The sequence below is a fragment of the Mus musculus genome, chromosome 13 (assembly GCF_000001635.26).
Source record: "Mus musculus strain C57BL/6J chromosome 13, GRCm38.p6 C57BL/6J".
In the NCBI taxonomy this organism is placed as follows: Eukaryota; Metazoa; Chordata; class Mammalia; order Rodentia; family Muridae; genus Mus; species Mus musculus.
Window position 1 is genome coordinate 113,481,742 of NC_000079.6, and position 13,609 is coordinate 113,495,350.

The following is a 13,609-nucleotide window of genomic DNA, read 5'->3' on the forward strand; positions in this document are numbered from 1 at the left end:
GGAGTGATGGACAGACAGACAGGCTGGGAGAGTAATGAACTGTTGATTTAAGTCTGTACTACTGTATAATCAAGCCTATGTTCCCTAGAATATCAAAGCAGCAGTAACTACAGACAATAGATAGTCCAACCAATTTATTTCTTTTTAGGGAAACTTTTAATGGTTTATTTCTTTTTAGGGAAACTTTTTAAATGACCTATTTTTTATGTTTATTTTATATACGCTGGTGTTTTGCCTGCATTCATGTTTGTGTCAAAGTGTCAAATCACTTGGAACTGGATTACAGACTGTTGTCAGCTGCCATGTGGGTACTGGGAATTGAACCAGTGTCCTCTGGTAGAGCAGCCAGTGCTCTTCACTGCTAAGCCATATAGAAACTTTCTAAATATAAGAATTGAACATTTTCCTTTTTTCTAAGGATCCTAAAAAGCCTGGCAACCATTGTTGAAATGTACTTGACCAACCAAACGTGTTACACAAATAAGTGTTTGTGGCACTGGCTAGATTTGGGTAATGTCACTAATAGTTAAATATCACATGAAATTTATTTTAAAATTTATATATCCTAAATTTTATCTGCACTGTGAAATAGTTCTATTTTTGAAATGATCCCTGAAATTCTGGAATTTGTATTAGATCTACCTGCATATAAGAGTAACTACTCCCATTTTAATATGTAAATGTGAAAATATGTGGCTCAGGATTCATGTAAAAAGGTTTAGCCTGAGATGACCTAAATAGCACTAGTAAGATCACTGATGGATTATGGGACCTCACCTGAACCAGTGCTATGCACGTGAAATACCAGGTTTGTTTGCTTGGGTTCTGCTTAGAATTATGGTCCGTGTTTCTTCAGAGCTGTTTCCGATATTCAGTCAAGAACATGTTTGAAAATTGACTTTGTTCTATCAGAGTAGCTTTATTAGGGTAATTATTAAGGAGACAAGTATCTGACCTTAAAGGGCTGTTTAAATTGTTGTGTGGTTTGGAGAGATTATTTGTAGCTTGAAACGCACATCATCGAGTTTCCAAATGTATTCAGGTCCACTGTTGTCAAAGATCCCAAAATGTACTTTAAAATGCAACTTAAATTGCATGTAGCAAATGCTGCCTTCTGTTCATCTAGCATCCAGTGCAGAAAACCAACACAGCACGGTTTAAAATAAATACAGATAGGCATGGAGAGTGCACATCAAATGCCTTTTGCTCCTCTGAGGTTTTCCTGTTTTAAAGAGCAATGGTTAGGTCAGGCATCTCAGCTTTTGTGCTAGACAAGATGTAACTAGCCTTGTATTTCTGGGCACTTTCGTGGAAGGAGCAGAGCCAGTTCACAAAACTGTCTCTTGAAGCTAGGCTGACTCAGAACATCTCCATATGGATGTCCCAAGACAACTTATTCTCATGTGTCCCAAAATGAACTTGCTCCCCCTCCCAATCCCAAACTGTGTTCCACAGTCCCATTCATCTCTCACATGCAACTCTCCTCTGATTCCATGGCTCAGCACTTGCATCTGGTCTCCCCTGGGGGTCCCACAGTCCCAGGCTTTACCTCCTTACTGGTTCTCCTGCCTCCAGTAGCACCATGCACCCAGCTGTTTCCACCAAATTAAGCTCTATAGAGCCCAGGTGAGGAACTCCTGCCCCCATCTCAGTAAGTTCTCTGGAGCCCAAGATCCTATTGCTGCTCTTCACTGCCACAGGGCTCCTCTGCCCTAGTCTCCTGCTCTGTGTCCCTCCAGCACACCAGCTACCAGTCAAATTTTAATGATGTGGAGCCTTAGAGAAAAGAGGTGAAGCCTAGGTATCTATTTCTCTGCTTCCTTCCCACACCAGTCAAGAGATCTGCTTCTCCAACCTGTGGTATCGCCCTATCCCGAAGCCTTCTGAGTGCCCCTGATTTCAAAGCCTCCTATGCTGTGGTTCACTTTTCAATACAGGAGGATGAATTCAGAGCCTTGCACGACTAGGAGAGTGCTCACTCTTGAGCTATACCCCTGGTCCCCTTTTTCACTTTTCATGTTGAGACAGGCCATCGTGGAGTTGCCCGTACTGGCCTCAAATCACTCTGTGACCTCCTGGTCCTTGAACTTATGATCTCCTGCTTCAGCCTCCAAAGCAGTTAGGATTAGAGACTCACAGCATCAAAGCAGCTTCTAGAATATACTTGACATCCCTCCTTTTGACTTTCCTTTTTTCTTCTTTTCAGACTGAAAGTATCTTCTTTCTTTCGTATTTAATCCCAGGTTGTCCCTACCCTGGGTTTACTCAGCAGGAAGGTAGCAGAAATGGGGTATGTAAGGGGCCACGAACCTTGGCTCTGCTTAGAGAAAAGAACCACCCAGACCAGGAAGACCAGTTAGGGCCTTCACACGCATAAGGAATGAGTAACATCTCCAAGCCAGCCACTGAAATGACATTATCTGCTTCAACTGCTAGTATTATCTCCACTAACTTTATCAAACAAACATTCTTTAAAAATGAACATAAAAGCCCTGTTTCTGAGTGAGGGCCTGAAGTAGGTCAATAAGGCAATCTAAAGTTGTTCACATCAGGAAGTTGTGATGACAAGGCTCCTGAAGGAATTTAGCAAGAATGTGCTTTCTATTGGGGTCATTGACCCATGGTAGAGATGAAAAGCTGGTGGCCCTGGCGTTTCTGGACTCGTCCAGGCCATTGGTCAAAATGTTCACGATATCCCTCGTTTGTCAAAGAAGAAAAATTAGGAGATAGAAATAAGATGAAGTGAAGTATTTACAGATGGGCTGAATGTACTCACAAAGGATCTCCATGCTCTGGGGCTGCCATCAGTTAATTCCGGGGACGTGCAAAGCAGCTGACACACGTGGAACATCTTTTGCATGTGGTTGTCGTTGCCACTAGCAAGACAGAAACCGAGGACAAGTAAAATCTCCTCCTAGAAACCAGAGTTGAGAAATGAATGTAAGAATCTAGAAACAGAACATCCCACAGCCATGATGGCTTTGTGCCTCTATCTCCCTCCTGCCCCGCCCTGTCCTCCCCTGGGCACAGGCTGAAGTTGGTCCTTTCAAGAAGTGATCTTCTAGTCAAAAGAGACTGGTCTTGTCTTCTGTCCCTTGTGAAGGAGTTTGAACTAACAACAACAACAAAAAAAAATGTTGCCAGTCAGCTGTCATGTTTAATTCTTATCTCTGTTGATAAATGTCACAGTTTAGATTAATTCAACACACATGCACACACACACATATCTCAAAGAAGAGCTGTAAGATAATTACAATGGGGGCAAGCCAAGCAAGATGCAAGATGGAATTAGGTGGGTGTGGGAACAGAGGTATTTAAAAAAAAAAAAAAAAAAAAAAAAAACCACACCACACCACACCACACCAGAAAAGAGATCCACATTTTTAGGGGACTTGAGATCTTAGGAGCATGGAGGCAGAGGTGGTGTCGACATACCCACATCCAAATTTAATAAATGCTGGGGGCAAGTGGAATTCAGACAGAATGAGTCCACTGTGAGAAAGAAGAATAGTAGCTTTCAAGTCTTTGTCTACATGGGTCAATATGGAGACATTCTGGTTGAATGGGTGCCTTCACACACCTCTGGGAAAGCCTGACACTATTTGGACAGAGCTTGAAAACTGCTATGATAAATGAGTCCCAGTGAGTATTTTTCAGTAGAGGGCAGCTTCTACAAATCTGATACCATACAGTGTTCTCCGGTTTCTCCTGGTGCAATATCTAGCCAATCTCAAAGACATCTGGCTCTGTCAGTCTTCCCTCCATTTTCATGGACAGCCCTCCTCATCTTATCATTACCCATAATCCCTCACTTGTCTCCCTACGGCTGGTCCCTGTCACTTCCAGTATGTGCTGAACACAGAAAGCAGACTAGCTGTTCTCCTAACACACTTTTGTAACACTCCCTTGCTTAAGAGTCCACAGAAGTGCCCGATTACCACTGCTTTATTCATGCTTCCCCTCGCCACACCCATCCTTCTACAATCTCTGTTGCAACACACATGACCTCTCTCACCTTCCGGCTTACAGAGATTGTCCATTGTCTTGACCGCTCTGAATATACTGCCCTCCCAACTCTTGTCACCCGATGACTCCTACTGCTTCTCCTTATACATCACTTCTTTGAAAAGTAGATGGATCCACGCCTCCATCTTGTCAAGCTTATATCACTCCATGGCTTCTCTATCAAAGGAAATATAATGATCATCATTTTAAGGGCTTTCTTATTATCTCAGTCTCTTCCTAATATAAACAAGGGTGGTTTATCCCCAGGACTTACCCTTATATTCCCAAATCATGTATTGTTACAGTATAATTTATTTAATGGGTGAATGAACTCAACACAAATATTTACTGAATGAATGAATGAATGAATGAATGAATACATGGATTCATTCATTGATAGAATAATTGACAAGTAGTGTGGTGTAAGAGTATATGGTTCTTTGTGGCATCCCTTTAGGAGCTCTTTCCTTTGTGACTCCCATGAATGGGGGCCACAAGTAAATGTTTCTCTCATCTCTCCCTAAATGGAATACCCAAGACAGGGATCATGAAATTTTTGGAAATGAGGTACTCTCTGTATGAAGAGAGGTGTTGCAATTCTATATTGAAGAAAGGATTTAGGTTACAATTTCCCACATAGCTGTCAGTGGTAGGGAACAAAACCCTAAGAGCAGGAAAATGGCTATCTCCCTCTTGTAGTCAACAGTGCGGATGTGTAGGTGGTGGCAAACCTTAGCTTTCTCTTGCTATTTGAAATCCACTATTCTATTGAGCAAGGACTTGCCAAGAGTCTCAGGAATAGCACAGTCATGCCTGAAACCCAGTTCTTGCTGCTACCGACCATAGTTCCTTGCTGTTCTCAGAAAGCCCGTTGTTAACTCAACACAGTGCAGGCAGAGCTTCCTTTCCAGCTCACGTGGCGACCTTTGATGGAAGTGCTGAGAAAGCAAGAGGCCAAAGCCAGAGCACTTCCCCCTAACTTAAATTTCCAGCTCAGCAAAGCCCCGTGTGCAGTGGGTAGGGTGTGAGTGAGGCAAGGGTCAGAATAGGCAAATCCAGGGCAAACAACAAGAAATTCATCCCTGTGCCTGGCAAGTCCTTTTTCTCCTGGGACTTCAGAGAACAGCTTCACTTTATTTATTTATTCTTTTCAATCTTTTGGGACTCTCAAGGGAGAACAGTTGCTTAGATGGCTGCAAGAATACAAGTACTCAACAAAAGCAGGATGAGTATCTGAGGTCCACCTTCCACCCTAGTCTTATTGTAAAGAATAAAAGGTCTTCATCTGTCCAAACTACTTGTACTCCCTCATCCCTGTGATCTCACTATGGACGTGGAAATGTGGAAGGAAGGCTGTGATTGAAAGGACAGAAAGGGAACAGGTCGCCAGAGCAAGCCTGGTCTCAAGCTCCACTTCACCTCAATAGTGAAATAGCAGAACCACATGATAGCAAGAAGCAAAAAAATAAAATAAAATAACTCATTTGCATAGTGGAAATTACATGCCTGGGAAATTGAATGCGTTATGACTCACCCTAACTGCTCAAGACTGAACATCGCCAATCAGTAATACGGTGGGAATTACATGCTGAGCCACTGCATGTGAAGTGGCTCGCCCTAACCCAGTGAGACTCCACCCTCAAGCTCATCCCATACACAGGCACTTCTTTCTTTTACTGCCATGCCTGCTGCTCTCTTTGGAGTGCACCAAATAAACTTATCCTCTATCTGTTCGGGTTTAAAGCCACAATTCTTTCATCCACCAGCAAATCTCCCATCACAAGAAGCTGCAGAGGCCTTTGAACACCCTTTGAACTTGAAGTCCAGGGTCACGGGCTGTACAAGGCTCCCACCGACAACAATCCTTTAACCAAGGGTTTTATTGTCAAGATGTTGATTTGCAAATGGGAGAGTCAAAGCTGCTTTTTATTTTCTTAGCCGTGTTATAAAAAAATGTTGAGTTAATTCTAGGAATCTTTTCAAATTATTACTTGCTGTGCAAACTTAGTAGGTTCTGGTTAGCACCTTTGCTTAGCTTCATGGCAAGGAGCCAGGAAGCCAGATAGATACTGCCCCTGGCCATGGGCATTGGTACTGAAGGTTCCGCTGGAGGCACAGCTCGTTCACTGTTAATGTTCCTAAGTCGAGAAGAAATGAATATCTATTAAGTAGCCAATTAAATTCAACACGCAGCCAACACACTAGGACATTGATTGGGTTCTTTTCTTATTTTCTTTTTCATTCATTTATCTATTTCTGAGAGTAGGAATCAAGAAACTTACAATCTAGGGGGATAATCAAAAAACTTAAAAATATTAGAGAATGTATATTTTAGAGACTTCTGTTGAAGTTGTCAACGAAAAGAAAGAAAAGGTACGGCATTAGTTCAGGGTATTTCAAAGATCAAGCAGACCTAAGCACATCTACTGTTTTGAACATATGCGCTGGTCTACAGAGCTGTGTATGCTCAGATGCGAGATGATCTTTGGACCAGGACAGATCTCAGTTTTCTGCAGCACTGTGCTTACATCTGTTATATTCCTATACAACAGACTATATAGGCTTAGTTTTTTCAAAACCTACTTTAATTAGGGTTCTCAAATGCTGCAAACCCCCCAGCCCTGCCTTCTAACCTACCATCCAAAGGTAGGGGAGAAAAGATTGTAAATAGGACAAGGGGATGTGAACCTGTTTAGAAGTAGTTCTTTGTGGGTAATTCCAATCTCCATTTGTCAGAATACCAGCAGTCCAGTCCAGTAGTGTCAGGATACCAACTTTACTGTTCAAAAGTGTGCCATCAAACACAAATCAGCAACAGCTGCACAATCCAGCAGAAACCCCCAGGCCTCCACTGAATCAGCAGGAGTCAGCAGGAGCAACCAGGACCAGCCAGGACACCAGAGGCTCTGTATTGTGTCTCTCTCAATGAAGAGCAGCAGAGACTGGAGACCAATGAAGAGTTGCACAGTTGGCTATGCAAGCACCCCCTCACTGTCCATTGAGCCCTATGTATACTCTCTCTAAACACCACAAGTGTTCTAATGTGTCTGGCCTCAGCAGAACATCACCTGAGCCTGCCTCACAAGACACAACCAGAAATTTCCACTTAAAAGACTCCTTCCCCCGAACTAACCACACACAATCCCTTACTTAGAAAGCAGGTTAACTTTTGCCAGCACTAAATCAATCAATCAATCAATCAATCAATCAACAAGGAGCAGATACAGAAGGTCATTGAGACACTGTCACAGAAGCTTCAAGCAAAGGGGAAAGAACTCAGTGAATTCCAGGAGAAGCACAACATTCATCTTATGGAAGAGGATGAGAAGTCAGCAGTCAAGGAAAACTCAGAGAGGGCTGGGGCTAAGCCCAGCTCAGCAGGGGTGTTGGCCTTTTAGGAGCCAAGGCCTCTGCATTTTTTTTTTTACCTTGATTCCCACTTCTAATTTCTTTTTATGGTTGTTGTTGTTTTCTATGCTATTGCAATTATTTTTTAATTAGATGTTTTGGTCAGAAATACATACATATATACATACATATATACATACATACATACATACTGGTTTCCCTTCATAATCCCTAAATGGCCACATTCAACTAAAATCATAGGTTGCCTTCCTCAAAATCCAGGGTCTCTTTGTCCCAGAACCCCGGGAAAAGATCCTGGGATTCTTATGACTTCAAGGACACTGTGTCTTCTGTAGTGGATCTTAACAGGAAATATCTTTAAACCAGCAAGAGAGGTTTCTGAAAAGAAAACAGGAAAGCCAGCTTTATGATTCCTCATATCTAAAATGGGGACAGACCTCCCTTGCTGAGTAATTGTGGGTCGTACCTTAAAGTCCCTAGAATAAAACATGCATTAAGCAGCTGTAGTGTCTGACTCAATCAGTGGTTCTCAACCTGTGGGTCTCGACCCCAACAACCCTTTCCCAAGGGCTGCGTAAGACCATTGGAAAACACAGATATCTACATTACAATTTATAACAATAGCAAAATTACAGTTATGACATCACAATGAAAAATAATTTTATGGTGGGGGAGGGGGCGTCACCGCAAGATGAGGCACTTTATAAAAGGGTCACAGCATTAGGCAGATTGAGAATCACTAGTTTAAGCAGTGCTGCTGGCCTGGGATAATGGAAATACTGTGGGACAGTGTGAACTTTCTAGAACAGACCTGCTTAAGACAAGATCAGAGACACCAACATTGAGGGACTAACATCAGGGCCATGCTGACAAGAGTGTCATCTGCTCTGGTTTAAGGCGTTTCCCAGGATTCACACATCTGGGCTTTCTGGGAAGACAGCCATTTTTAGGGAAGATTAAGGAAAAACAATCTGACATACAAGTTTGGTTCATGGTGTCACAGGCTCAAGTCAGAGAGAAACTTTTCTTCTCTAGCCATCTAAAGGGGTGGGTCAGAATCGGGGGAGGTGGAATAGGAAAATAAGAATGTGACTCATTTGGGAGTTGGAACGTAGGGAACCTCAGGCAGCCACTGTGGAGGGCCTAGTGGAGAGTGGGGGGTGGGGGGGCATTGGTGGCTTCTACTCAGGGTTGGGGTTGAAAAAGACTAGAAGAGTCAAAGCTATCTCCACCCAAAATGGGAAGGAGACAGGGAGGGAGGCATCACATTTGGGGGCCATGAGAGAGACAGAAGTCAGTGCCAACAACTGCAGAAGCAGGAGACATACTCCAGGGCTTGAAAAAAAAAGCTGTTGCTGCCCCTACGGGAGGATGTCTATCCTCTGTGTGAGTCATACATGGAGCACCATCTCAGGAGGGAAGTAGAGGGCAGGTATGTGTGGGAGCTCTGAGGCTGAAAGGTAAGCAAACAGCTGTTGGCCCTGGGAGGAGGGGTGGGGGTGGCAACAGTAGGAGGCTTCCTCAGTGCTGATGGACAACAAGGTCATACAGAGTCTGCTGGCCACTCTGATTATGCCCTAGAGTCTGAGGCCAAGGAAAACCAGGTCACACAAACCCATTACTTCCTCCTGGACATTACACAATTGCTTGAGCCAAGTTGAAATGCCTTCAAGGAGCCACGATAAAAATCATTTTAACCCCCTACGTTGTCTTAAACTGCTAGAGAAATTTTAGCACGGGTTTTGTTCCTTTTTTTTTTTTTCTCTCTCTCCTTTTCCTTAAACACTTAAATGCTTTTGGAAAAATCTTTTTGCTCTTGGCTACCAGGGCAACTACTCTGGGCTACACTGGGCATTACTCTGGGCGCTCAGAAGAAGTAAGTCTTTAGAGTATGCATAGATCTTATGGTAGGAACCAGTCTCTGTCCCTCTTGTCTTCAACACAGCTTTGTCTGGTTATTTTTTTTTTTTTATCATAGCTGCTTTCATTATTACTCTATTCTGCCTCTTTCTGGCAAAGCCACCTAGCATATTTGTTGGAAGCAGCTGGGATTGCCTTAGTAAATGTTCTGGTTACAGAGAAAGAATGTGACGATTTAATCTCTTTCAGGACAGAAAAGGCTTTCTTTAAACCTCCTATCCTTTTTCTCTTGGGCCCTCAGAATTGAGGTTAATGTTGCCCCCCCCCTCGCCTCCCCCAAATATTTTTTTGTATGAGGGATTTTTTATTCTGTCAAATAGATTTATTTCCTTATCAGGCAGAAATGTGGGTACAATAAAGAGATCTCATTGCATATGACTCTGTACACGAGGTCTAGGGTGCCATGCCACAACAATATTTGGTTTTACAGATGATTTAGGAAGACTTTTGTTTTGTAGCACCTGTTGCCAGGCACACAGACACACTCATGCCCCAATCTTTACATTAGTGTTATGTGGGATGGCTAAGGTTTCAGCATCTAACCTTGGTTTTATTAAGTAACAAACAAACAAACAAATCGAAGTCATTTAAGAGTAAGCCAATACATTCTTAAGTTTAAAGGAAAAGACACAAAACAGGAAGAGGTCAAAGAGCTTTGACTAAGAGATCACACCCATGGAGTTAGCAGCACCACATAGCTGCCTCTTGTCCTCACTCCGGTCCCTACATCAACCTAAAAGCACCACCCTGCTTTCCAGCATCACTCATTATGGCTTTGCCTCTTTCTAGTCTTTATCCTTGGGTATTTGGTTTCACGAGGACCTTTCAGGACAGTCTCACTGTTGTAAGTTGTAAATGTTAGGGATTTTTATGCACACCCCAGTTCCTGAATAGGCATGAAGACTGTATTTATTTATAAGCTTTTGGCCTTATAGCTAGGCATTGTTCCCCTCGTTCCTAGTTACCTCTCCTTTCTTCTCAACCTGCTTATTCCTTCGTGTCCGTCAGGATGAATCTTCCGTGCCTGACTCCTTCCTGGAGTCCCTCTCCCTCTCTGGAAGTTCCACCGTACTATTCTGCGTATTGCTGTAGGTCATAGGCTTTTTATTTTAACCAATCGGAAGGTGACAGAGAATATTGTCCAGAAAATACTAAGGCAGGAGATGGTTACCTAAATCAGTCAGGTCTCTGCTGGTTCAGAAACCAACATTTGAATAATACAAGGATAATCTTTATACAATGCACAAAAACATTACTCCAACAGTAAGTAGCAATTATATGCTTTAATTTTTATTGGTCTATATTGCCATTACATAAATATATGTAATGCATACAACAATACATGTGTTGTACTCATTTCTGCTAGTTTTCGAATTTAGTTATTTCTAATTCTTCTGTACACTTTGATCTTACAGCCTTTTCTTTTGCTCCAGGCTGTAGTGGCAACAACTGCTCATAGCTCCAGGATTCCCACTGGGACTCTGGCATTACATGGCTAGAACCATCCAAGTTCTGGACAAGAGAATGGAAGACAGAACACACATGCTAGTCGGTTAGAAACTGCCATAAGATATTCTGTTCACATTTCATTGGCCACCATTTCATTGGTCACCTGGCCAAATGTAATTGTAAAGTTGGGACATGATCTCCATAGCTAAATGTCTGTCTTAGTTGAGGTTTCATTCCTGTGAACAGACACCATGGCCAAGGCAACTCTTACAAAAGGACAACATTTAATTGGGGCTGTCTTACAGGTTCAGAGGTTTTAGTTCATGATCATCGAGGCAGGAGCATGGCAGCATCCAGGTAGACATGGTACTGAAGGAGCTGAGAGTTCTACATCTTAATCTGAAGGCAGTCAGGAGAAGATTATAGTATCCAGAAAATACATCAAAGTGAGGTTCAAAATTATGGGGAATTTACAGATTCAGATCCTAGGATTTGCCCTCTTCTCAGCATGAACAATCTGATAGTTTTCCGGAACGGCTAGCTTGGTGGGATTCACCCCCAGCCTTGGGTAAGTGTTAGAGTAAGTGCTGGAAGGAAGAAGCAGTGTTACCACAATGCCTCATTTCTAGATGGCTCCAAATTCTTTCCTTTGCAAGTTTCCCACTGGGAAGAGGGGGAGGGAGGAGGGAGAATGACTACACAGGGAGGAAGTTACTCTTTCGTTATTATTATTTTTGTATTTTTATTAACACAGCCTTTATATCCCGATTGCAGCTACCCCTCCCTCTTCTCCTCCTAGTCCCCGCCCCCTCTCTCCTCCTCAGCATCCACCCCTCTCCTCTTCTAAGTCCTGCTATGTATCAGACTTAATTCTAAATGCTTGAGGCACTACTCTTTCTATGGAGGCCACATGCTAATGTGAAAGAAACTTTAAAAATGTGTACTTTGGGCTAGCAAGATAACTCAGCGGGTACGAGCCCCGGGTTACATCTTTGGGATGTAATATGTAATATGTAATAGAAAGAGACAATTCTCCCTTGCAAGTTGACCTCCACACATCTACCATGGTGCACATGTGCACACACAGAGAGACACACATACATACCATAAATGTAAATTAAAAATAATTAATGTTGCTTGGCGTGGTGGTGCATGCCTTTAATTCCAGCACTTGGGAGGCAGAGGCAGGTGGGTCTCTGAGTTCAAGGCCAGCCTGGTCTACAGAGGGAGTTCCAGGACAGCCAGGGCTACACAGAGAAACCTTGTCTTGAAAAACCAAAAAAGATAAAAAGTAAAAAATAAATTAATGTTTATATTATCTAGCAAGAGTTAATGTTTATAATTTCTATGTGGTGGAAAATACTCTGAAGAGCAAAAAGGAGGACAGCACTAGAGTAACAGGACTCTTTAGCTCAGTCATTAAGTTTCTGCTAAGTGGTGATAACTGACTTCATGGATTGACTTCATATTGCTGCTGTAACAGATTGCCAGAGACTTGGTGACTTAAAATACGACTACACATTTACAGATATATAATCTCATAATTATGCAAGGCAAAGGTCACAGGTCAAAGGTCCTAAGTGTGTCTCACTGGGCCACAATGAAGCTACTGGAAAGCTACATCCTTAGGCTCCAAGAAGAAGCCAAGTCCTTCTCTTTGCCAGCTTTAAGAGGCTCTTGCATGCTCTCCTTAACCAGTGACCTTCCTTCTCCAGTGAAAAGCCACAGAGGGTTTCCAGGCCTGTCTCTGCTGCTGCTGCCCGCTCTCCTGTCCCCTCATAATTAGAGTCACCCTTGTGAGTATGGGGAACTTACCTGGGTGTTCCACGCTCATCTGCTCAGCTCTGGATGCCCTACCTAACAGCACCTGCAATTCCTTGTGAGGTAATGTAATTTACTTAGAGGTTCTAAGGACCAGGAAGTGGGCATCTTCGGGGGCCATGCTTCCACTTTTCTCAGTCCCACACTATGAACCCTGGCAGCCGTGCAACAGGACGAACATGAGTGAAGACCATGGAGCAGGATGAGCGAGAGTGGAGAGTGGACTTTCATGGGCGCAGAGATATGGAGATAGGGCCACATCTCTGGAATCTCATTTTCTAGAATTTGGAAAGGAGGTTTACATTGTGGACCTATCATGTGTCAGAAGTAAAACATCCTAAGTCACACAACAGCTGTTCCATTCTTGCTCATAGAAAGAATGACTTATGGCCTAACCCTGACACCTCCTCAAAGTTTCCAAAAATATATACTCCATAAAAACAAAAAAAACAGCGAATTGGGCCTAATGCGTTTTTAATACCTTTGAAGCGTTTTGTTGGAAACACCTGTCTTTGGATTGGATACTGAAATCCATAAACATTGATCCTGAAAATCACACAAGCCTTTCTCTATCGGCACAGGGCAGCTGAGTGAGTGTTGGAAGGCAGAACATGAGGAAGGAAATGACACCGGAGGGGAGGGTCCTTTAGAGTCTCCAGAAAACAGACTCCTTTAGCACATGAATAAGTAGAGTTTCTTTTTTTTTAAGTGAAAAAATAGGTTCAATTGGAAAGCAAAAATTAATCTCATTTTTTCAAATCAGCATGATCAAATCAGTAGTTCTCCAAATTTTGCTTTGAAGAGCATTGATTATCTCAAACCAAACACTTAGCTATTCTTTCTTCATAAATAAATAAATAAATAAATAAATAAATAAATAAATAAATCTTCTTTCTCTGATGATGTCCTCAGTCTGCGGGAACCTAAATGTTTATGGGCACACCCTGGCCTGCACCACAGACTACAGTCTATAGCACGTTCCATGTGTATAATGTCAGCACAGTGCTGGGACTAACAGCCACCCGTTCCCATGCTCTCTGAACTG

At 42.7% G+C, this 13,609-nt stretch overlaps 1 long non-coding RNA gene across 1 annotated transcript in view; it reads right to left on the bottom strand.

Moving 5' to 3' along the window:
• Nucleotides 1-13,609, bottom strand: part of 4921509O07Rik (RIKEN cDNA 4921509O07 gene) — a 56,557-nt gene that overhangs the window by 35,454 nt on the left and 7,494 nt on the right. The window contains exons 2-3 of the long non-coding RNA NR_045501.1: nt 4,016-4,182; nt 2,777-2,914 (exon numbers count right to left, since the gene is read on the bottom strand). This is a non-coding gene — a long non-coding RNA (RIKEN cDNA 4921509O07 gene). The remainder of the gene's footprint in view (nt 1-2,776; nt 2,915-4,015; nt 4,183-13,609) is intronic.